Raw genomic sequence first — 10,320 nt, 5'->3', positions numbered from 1 at the left:
TTTATTTAACTTAGATAGTGCTTTTCATTACAGACAGAATCTCAAAGCGCTTGTTAAGTAAAATAACCAACAAGCATTTATTTAAAGAGATATAGGCTACAACAGCAGATAAATCAAGTCTGTTTGAGTGCTTCCTAAAACCTCCAGATGGACAGCCGCTGTCATGAGAGGATCTGGAAGCTCATACCTAGATGGTCAGCGGAGGTGGTGGTCTGATCAGCATGTCCAATGGCAGGCAGGTACGCAGGCAGCTCCATGTTATCTGGGCGTCTCCGCCGTCTGCAGATTATCTGTATTGGGACTCTGTGATGAAGATTGAGATCCCCACAGAGTACAGTCCTTACTTCAGAAGTATCCTCCTGAGTAATGAAAAGCTGTCCCACTGCCTCTTGGATCACCGTTGGTGAAAAGCAACCCCAAGTCAGTAGCTAGGTGTAATTCAAATGAAAACACACCGGCTAGCTAGCATGACCTAGCTTGTTGACGATGCTGATTTTCATACGTTTACCAGTGGTGGAAAAAGTACCCAATTGTCATACTTGAGTAAAAGTAAAGATACCTTAATAGAAATGACTCAAGTGAAAGTCACCCAGTAAAATACTACTTGAGTAAAAGTATTTAGTTTTAAACATACTTAAGTATCAAAAGTAAATGTAATTGCTAAAATATACGTAAGTATCAAAAGTAAAAGTATAAATCATTTCAAATTCCTTATATTAAGCAAACCAGATGGTACCATTTTCTTGTTTTATAAATTTACAGATAGCCAGGGGCACACTCCAACACTTAGACATAATTTACAAATGAAGCATTTGTGTTTAGTGAGTCAGTCAGATCAGAGGCAGTAGGGATGACTAGGCATGTTCTCTTGATAAGTGTGTGAAATTGACAATGTTCCTGTGCTGCTAAGCATTCAAAATGTAACGTACTTTTGGGTGTCAGGGAAAATGTATGGAGTAAAAAGTACATAATTTTCTTCAGGAATGTTGTGAAGTAAAAGTTGTCAAAAATATAAATAGTAAAGTACAGATACCCCCCAAAACTACGTAAGTAGTACTTTCAAGTATTTTTACTTAAGTACTTTACACTACTGCAATTTACGGGCAGGAATCAAATTCATTATATCAAGACTTGATCTGCACTCATTTAGCTATTGAAAAATAAAAACTTTGTACAAATGTTTACATATTAAATATGATTACATATGTACAGAATGTGCATGAGTTCTCTGCCGAGGCTGCAACTAGGCACCATAGAACCCCCCCAATTATGTGTTTGAATGTGAATGGAGGGAATCTTTAGCCTGGTCCCAGATCTGTTTGTGCTGTCTTGCCAACTCCTATGGTCATTGTAACATTTTTGTGGCTTAATAATGACCATAGGAGTTGACAAGACCGCACAAACACATCTGGGACCAGACTAGGAAGTCCTCTGTTTCCGCTAGTGAAATAAAGAGCAATATTATATACGTCCTATGACATTGTAAGGTTTGCCTTGAGCAAGGCACTTAACCCTAATTTGCTCCAGGGGTGCCATACTACTATGGCTGACCCTGTAAAACAACACACTACACTGCACCTATCATACTACTATGTCTGACCCTGTAAAACAACACACTACACTGCACCTATCATACTACTATGTCTGACCCTGTAAAACAACACACTACACTGCACCTATCATACTACTATGTCTGACCCTGTAAAATAACACACTACACTGCACCTATCATACTACTATGTCTGACCCTGTAAAACAACACACTACACTGCACCTATCATACTACTATGTCTGACCCTGTAAAACAACACATTTCACTGCACAAAACTAGAGGCTTTAGCAAGGTGGAAGTACATTTAAACCAGAAATAACAACAAGGACCATTTTTAGTCCCAAATGGCACCCTATTCCCTATATTATAATAATAATAATAATAAATAATATGCCATTTAGCAGACGCTTTTATCCAAAGCGACTTACAGTCATGTGTGCATACATTTTTACGTATGGGTGGTCCCGGGGATCGAACCCACTACCCTGGCGTTACAAGCGCCATGCTCTACCAATTGAGCTACAGAGGACCACTATAGAACCCTATGGGCCCCGGTATAAAGTAGTGCACTATATAGAGGGATAGGGGGATAGGGTGCCATTTGGGACTAAGAATGGTCCTTGTTGTTATTTCTTGTTTAAATATACTTCCACATTGCTAAAGCCTCTAGTTTAGTTTACTCTATTGGTTCATTTATGGGGATATTGTTATTGTGTGTTATAATTTGATCTCTGATTAGCTGTCTTTCTGTCTAGCCTTTTCTAAAACTCTTGTTAAAGGATAAACTATTGGAAATTACAGCCTCTTGTCTCATTGATTTAATTCATGCATGTATTGTTTTGCCATTGAAAAGGGGATGCTGGTACGACTTCAACACACCTGTCCCCATCCGTATGATTTGTAATAGTTGAACACATTCAAAATAAAGATTTGTTGTCCACCATGTAAAGGTACTGGTGCCAGTTAGATAGTGTAGCTGTCTGAAGTCTTCAGATGTGTGTTACTGTGTACGAGACAGCACAAATGTGGGGGTGTTAGTTTCATGTGGACCAACATTCCCAATCCCAAATTAATAGGGCATAAGGTCTAGGGGTTGGTGTTGAATTGGTCCATGTTGTTGTGCTCTGCAGCCTAGGGACAAGGTTAGGGGGTTATGAGTTCACTTGTTCTCAACTCCAACTATTTCCTAGGACCTGTCCAGAAACAACCCCTAGTCCCTACCCCCTAGATTTTCCAATACTTCCCCTCAGATCTCGACAAGTGCATAGGGCATAGGCAGTGGGGTCTAGGGGTCAGTTTGGGAATCGGGCCTAGTGTATTTAGAGCTTTCCCTAACTTGTAAAAATTCAGATGAAGATGCTTCCTCTTACTCAGATGATCGTTCTCCCTGTTATGTAGCCTACAACTGTAACCACCATTTTCACAGAACAGACTGGTTTTGGCTGACTGTTAGTCCTGTTGTTTCCTAATTCACCAGCTGACTGAATATTTACTGCCTTATACCTATTTTTGGAAGGTTTATGTCTTCAGAACTATGCTTGAACTTTTAATTCCAGGGATGCTTCCCAAATGGCACCCTATTCCCTATAGAGTGCACTGCTTTTGACCATAGCCCCATGGACCCTGGTCAAATTAGTGCACTATATAGGGAATAGGGTGCCATTTGGGAAGCAACTAGATACATTTGCCTGTAAGTCTTTTTATTTCTGTTGACTTGGAGAGAAAGAGATTTTATTAACATGCAAGAGTGGAAATCTGTATTTCTTATTTGAACATATTTTCTCTCTGATGGTTATTGCAATACAATGGTTAATTTAATTGTAAATAAAACTTCTTTATTTTACCACTATGTTTTTGTATTATTGCAGTCACAGGAAAAGATTATAACCACTGATCATTTTAAGTTATTTTAGCGTCCTGAACAAGGCCCCAGCCCTGATCTAGTCAGGCAGATGTGCGATCATCATAATATGACGTCATATTGGTTCTCTCATGGGGTGGTATACTGTTCCCTGGCAGATTCCTTACCAAACCATCTGTTCATGTATTGACTTTGGGTGACGTTCTCTAGTTCAGTGTTTTTTTTTTTTTTTAAAGAACTCAGTCCAGCTTTAAACTTACTCTAGAAAGTTGTAATAGTAGATTGCACAAGGTGCAATTTCTAAATTGGGTAGTGCATCAACAGTTCCTCTTGTCATGTTAGTCATTGCATACCTTAGAGAGCTATTTATAACTTGTCAGAAATGTCCAGATCAACTAGTCCATGTCAGAAAAGTTTTGTTTTTTGCCCATAGATCATTTTGTCACATGAATACACATTAGACTGTAAGTCGCTTTGGATAAAAGCGTCTGCTAAATGGCATATTATTATTATTATTATTATTATTATTAGACATGGCAAATGTATAGAATTGCAAGACCATTAGCTTTAAACCTGCAACATTTTCTCCACCAAGGGTGTGAACAGTTTGTTTCATGAACAGTGCTTGTGCCCATAGAAATAGACGTGGCGCGGGATGTTCCCCAATGCTGGAAAGGTTTAGGTACCCCTGCTCTAGTCTAGTGGAATGAGATGTTCTGTTCCGTTTGCACAGCTGTTCGTGTGCCACAGACAGCACAAAGACTAACTCATTTTAATCTGAAGTCAGAGAAACCTCTCATAGAATATTTACATATACTGTATTTACCATGAGGGGGTTTTAGGACGTTCTTTTCATAGGGTGATAACCAGACTAAGCCGTTTTCTTCTGGTCTTTGAATCTTATATTTTTAAAGTGATATTTATCTGTCTTTTTTGAATGTTCAGTAAGGTAACATACAAATGATGGGGTGTAGGGACTACTATACAGAATCAACATGTTCCCAACCAAATGTTCCTGACTTGTGTGAATAAACCCAATCTCTTCCACAGAGGGCTGTAGGCTGTTAATGCTGTGAAGAAGGTAGCTATGTAGGACCACGTCATGTGAAATCTACAACAACCCCATGCATCAACAGTATGTGTCCTGTCACAATGAAAGCTTGTTTTTCAGTAACATGTTTTTAAAGAACGCTTTCTTTCTTCAAAGGATCAAGTGAGAAAAGTTGGTTAAATGACACAGCGTTTGTTAGAAAGCTGACTGCTCCAGGCCAGGGTGTTTGTAGGGTTCTGAAATCCCTCAGCCAACCAGATCCCTATGTTGACACCTATGGAAACAAGACGTGGTGAGTCACAGTCACAGCCCATCCCAATTCATTCCCTCTCTCTTGGCCCTAGTAGTTTGCTGATTTAAAGGGTATTGGGGAAGTATGCAGTGTAGAGGTGGAGCTTACAGATCTGCTAACACCGAAGGGTTGCTTAGGAGTTACTCACTAGCTAACAACCACAACTGAACAATTATGACTTTGTGGCTGTGTTAACTAGTGAGAACCTACTTAGGGCCAAGAGGGACGTAAAGAGGGGCAGGGAATGAATTGGGACCGACAGACAGTGTGGAGCCCAGGGCCCATATTCACAAAGCGTTTTAGAGTAGGAGTGGTGATCTAGGATCAGTTTCGCCTTTTAGATCGTAATGAATAAGATTACATGGATAGGAGGGGACCTGGGCCCAGATTCACAAAACTTTCTTAAGAAGAAATGTCTTCTTAACTGCCATTTCTTCCTTAACTATAGACTTAAGAAGAAAGTTGCTATTCCTCAAAAAGGCACTATTTCAAATCAAATGTATTGGTTACATACACATGGTTAGCAGATGTTATTGCGAGTGTAGTGAAATGCTTGTGCTTCTAGTTCCGACAGTGCAGCAATATCTAGCAAGTAATATATAACAGTTCTACAACAACAATCTAAGTAAAGGAATGGAATAAGAATATATAAATATATGGATGAGCAATGTCATTATCATTATGAGAGTGGCATAGTCTAAGATGCAATAGATAGTATAGAATACAGTATATACATATGAGATGGGTAATGCAAGATATGTAAACATTAAAGTGGCATTATTAAAGTGACTAGTGTTCCATTTATTAAAGTGGTCAGTGATTTTCAAGTCTGTATGTAGGCAGCAGCCTCTCTGTGCTAGTGACGGCTGTTTAACAGTCAGATGGCCTTGAGATAGAAGCTGTTTTTCATTCTCTCGGGTCCCAGCTTTGATGCCCCTGTACTGTCCTCGCCTTCTGGATGATAGTGGGGTGAACAGGCAGTGGCTTGGGTGGTAGTTGTCCTTGATTATATTTTTGGCCTTCCTGTGACATCGGGTGATGTAGGTGTCCTGGAGGGCGGGTAGTTTGCCCCCGGTGATGCGTTGTGGTGAACGCACCACCCTCTGGAGAGCCCTGCGGTTGTGGGCTCTGCAGTTGCCATACCAGGCAGTGATACAGCCCGACAGGATGCTCTCAATTGTACACCTGTAAAAATGTGTGAGGGTTTTAGGTGACAGGCCAAATTTCTTCTGTCTCCTGAGGTTGAAGAGACGCTGTTGCGCCTTCTTTACCACACTGTCTGTGTGGGTGGACCATTTCAGTTTGTCAGTGAAATGTACGCTGAGGAACTTAAAACTTTCCACCTTCTCCACTGCTGTCCCGTTGATGTGGATAGGGGGGTACACCCTCTGCTGTTTCCTGAAGTCCACGATCATCTCCTTTGTTTTGTTGACGTTGAGTGAGAGGTTATTTTCCTGGCACCACACTCCCAGAGCCCTCACCTCCTCCCTGTAGGCTGTCTCATCATTGTTGGTAATCAAGCCTACTACTGTTGTGTCGTCTGCAAACTTGATGATTGAGTTGGAGGCGTGCATGGCTACGCAGTCATGGGTGAACAGGGAGTACAGGAGGGGGCTGAGCACACACCCTTGTCGGGCCCCAGTGTTGAGGATCAGCGAAGTGGAGATGTTGTTTCCTACCTTCACCACCTGGGGGCCGCCCATCAGGAAGTCCAGGACCCAGTTGCACAGGGCGGGGTTCAGACCCAGGGCCTCAAGCTTGATGATGAGCCAGGGCCTCAAGCTTGATGATGAGCTTGGAGGGTACTATGGTGTTGAATGCTGAGCTATACTCAATGAACAGCATTCTTACAGTGGGGAAAAAAAGTATTTGGTCAGCCACCAATTGTGCAAATTCTCCCACTTAATAAGATGAGAGAGGCCTGTAATTTTCATCATAGGTACACGTCAACTATGACAGACAAATTGAGAAAAAAAATTCCAGAAAATCACATTGTAGGATTTTTTATGAATTTATTTGCAAATTATGGTGGAAAATAAGTATTTGGTCACCTACAAACAAGCAAGATTTCTGGCTCTCACAGACCTGTAACTTCTTCTTTAAGAGGCTCCTCTGTCCTCCACTCGTTACCTATATTAATGGCACCTGTTTGAACTTGTTATCAGTATAAAAGACACCTGTCCACAACCTCAAACAGTCACACTCCAAACTCCACTATGGCCAAGACCAAAGAGCTGTCAAAGGACACCAGAAACAAAATTGTAGACCTGCACCAGGCTGGGAAGACTGAATCTGCAATAGGTAAGCAGCTTGGTTTGAAGAAATCAACTGTGGGAGCAATTATTAGGAAATGGAAGACATACAAGACCACTGATAATCTCCCTCGATCTGGGGCTCCATGCAAGATCTCACCCTGTGGGGTCAAAATGATCACAAGAACGGTGAGCAAAAATCCCAGAACCACACGGGGGGACCTAGTGAATGACCTGCAGAGAGCTGGGACCAAAGTAACAAAGCCTACCATCAGTAACACACTACGCCGCCAGGGAATCAAATCCTGCAGTGCCAGACGTGTCCCCCTGCTTAAGCCAGTACATGTCCAGGCGCGTCTGAAGTTTGCTAGAGTGCATTTGGATGATCCAGAAGAGGATTGGGAGAGTGTCATATGGTCAGATGAAACCAAAATAGAACTTTTGGTAAAAACTCAACTCGTCGTGTTTGGAGGACAAAGAATGCTGAGTTGCATCCAAAGAACACCATACCTACTGTGAAGCATGGGGGTGGAAATATCATGCTTTGGGGCTGTTTTTCTGCAAAGGGACCAGGACGACTGATCCGTGTAAAGGAAAGAATGAATGGGGCCATGTATCGTGAGATTTTGAGTGAAAACCTCCTTCCATCAGCAAGGGCATTGAAGATGAAACGTGGCTGGGTCTTTCAGCATGACAATGATCCCAAACACACTGCCCGGGCAATGAAGGAGTGGCTTCGTAAGAAGCATTTCAAGGTCCTGGAGTGGCCTAGCCAGTCTCCAGATCTCAACCCCATAGAAAATCTTTGGAGGGAGTTGAAAGTCTGTGTTGCCCAGCGACAGCCCCAAAACATCACTGCTCTAGAGGAGATCTGCATGGAGGAATGGGCCAAAATAGCAGCAACAGTGTATGAAAACCTTGTGAAGACTTACAGAAAACGTTTGACCTGTGTCATTGCCAACAAAGGGTATATAACAAAGTATTGAGAAACTTTTGTTATTGACCAAATACTTATTTTCCACCATAATTTGCAAATAAATTCATAAAAAATCCTACAATGTGATTTTCTGGAGAAAAAAAATCTCATTTTGTCTGTCATAGTTGACGTGTACCTATGATGAAAATTACAGTCCTCTCTCATCTTTTTAAGTGGGAGAACTTGCACAATTGGTGGCTGACTAAATACTTTTTTTCCCCACTGTACATAGGTATTCCTCTTGTCCAGATTGGATAGGGCAGTGTGATGGCGATTGCATTGTCTGTGGATCTATTGGGGCGGTATGCAAATTGAAGTGGATCTAGGGTGACGGGTAAGGTGGAGGTGATATGATCCTTGACTAGTCTCTCAAAGCACTTCATGATGACAGAGGTGAGTGCTACGGGGCGATAGTAATTTAGTTCAGTTACCTTTGCATTCTTGGGTACAGGAACAATGGTGGACATCTTGAAGCATGTGGGGGGGGGGGCAGACTGGGATAGGGAGAGATTGAATATGTCCGTAAACACTCCAGCCAGCTGGTCTGTGCATGCTCTGAGGGCGCGGCTAGGAATGCCGTCTGGGCCAGCAGCCCTGCGAGGGTTAACACGTTTAAATGTCTTACTCATGTGGGCCACGGAGAAGGAGAGCCCACAGTCCTTGGTAGCTGGCCGCGTCAGTGGCACTGTGTTATCCTCAAAGCGGGCAAAGAACTTGTTTAGCTTGTCTGGCAGCAAGACGTTGGTGTCCGCGACATGGCTGGTTTTCCTATTGTAGTCCGTGATTGTCTGTAAACCCTGCCACAAACGTCTTGTGTCTGAGCCGTTGAATTGCGTCTCCACTTTGTCTCGATATTGAAGTTTTGCCTGTTTGATTGCCTTGCGGAGGGAACGACCACTCTGTTTGTATTCTGCCATATTCCCCGTCACCTTGCCATGGTTAAATGCGGTGGTTTGTGCTTTCAGTGTTTCGCGAATGCTGCCATCTATCCACAGTTTCTGGTTAGGGTAGGTTTTAATAGTCACAGTGGGTACGACATCTCCTATACACTTCCTTATAAACCCACGAATCAGGGTATACGTCTATGTTATTCTCAGCGGCTACCCGGAACATATCCCAGTCCGCGTGATCAAAACAATCTTGAAGTGTGGATTCCGATTGGTCAGACCAGCGTTGAATAGTCCTAAGCACGGGTGCTTCCTGTTAGAGTTTCTGCCTATAGGAAGGGAGGAGCAAAATGGAGTCGTGGTCAGATTTGCCGAAAGGAGGGCGGGGGAGGGCCTTGTATGCATAGCGGAAATGAGTGTAACCACGGTCCAGCATCTTTCCAACATGAGTGCTACAGTCAATATGCTGATAGAATTTAGGTAGCCTTTTTCTCAAATTTGCTTTGTTAAAATCCCCAGCTACAATAAATGCAGCCTCAGGATATATGGTTTCCAGTTTGCATAAAGTCCAGTGGAGTTCCTTGAGGGCCGTCGTGGTATCAGCTTGAGGGGAGATATACACGGCTGTAACAATAACCGAAGAGAATTCTCTTGGGAGATAATACGGTCAGCATTAGATTGTGAGGAATTCTAGGTCAGGTGAACAAAATTACTTGAGTTCCTGTATGTTGTTACAATTACACCATGAGTCGTTAGTCATGAAACATACCCCCCCCCCCACCCCTCTTCTTCCCGGAGAGATGTTTATTCCTGTTGGTGCGATGTACTGAGAACCCAGATGGCGGTATGGACGGGGAAAGTATATCCCGAGAGAGCCATGTTACCTTGAAACAGAGTATGTTACAATCCCAGATGTCTCTCTGGAAAGCAACCCTTGACCTAATCTCGTTCACTTTGTTGTCTAGGGACTGGACATTAGCGAGTAATATACTCAGAAGCAATAGGAGGTGTGCGAGCCTCCTAAGTCTGACTAGGAGACCGCTCCGGCTCCCTCTCCTACGGCGGCGTTGTTTTGGGTCGGCCTCTGGAATCAGTTCAAATGCCCTGGGTGGTGCGAACAAAGGATACGCTTCGGGAAAGTCTAATTCCTGGTCGTAGTGCTGGCAAGTTGACGCCGCTCTGATATCCAATAGTTCTTCCCGGCTGTATGTAATAACACTTAAGATTTTCTGGGCTAACAATGTAAGAAATAATACATTAAAAAAAAAAAAATACTGCAAAGTTTCCTAAGGACTAGAGGCGAGGCAGCCCTCTCTGTCGGCGCCTAGAAGCGAGGCAGCCCTCTCTGTCGGCGCCTAGAAGCGAGGCAGCCCTCTCTGTCGGCACCATATTTCTTATGTTTCTTGAAAATAAAGTTATTGGAAGTGTTCTTAATTCCCTTGTCTTAAA

This window comes from Coregonus clupeaformis, chromosome 1 (assembly GCF_020615455.1).
Source record: "Coregonus clupeaformis isolate EN_2021a chromosome 1, ASM2061545v1, whole genome shotgun sequence".
NCBI lineage: Eukaryota > Metazoa > Chordata > Actinopteri > Salmoniformes > Salmonidae > Coregonus > Coregonus clupeaformis.
This window is presented reverse-complemented; position numbering follows the sequence as displayed.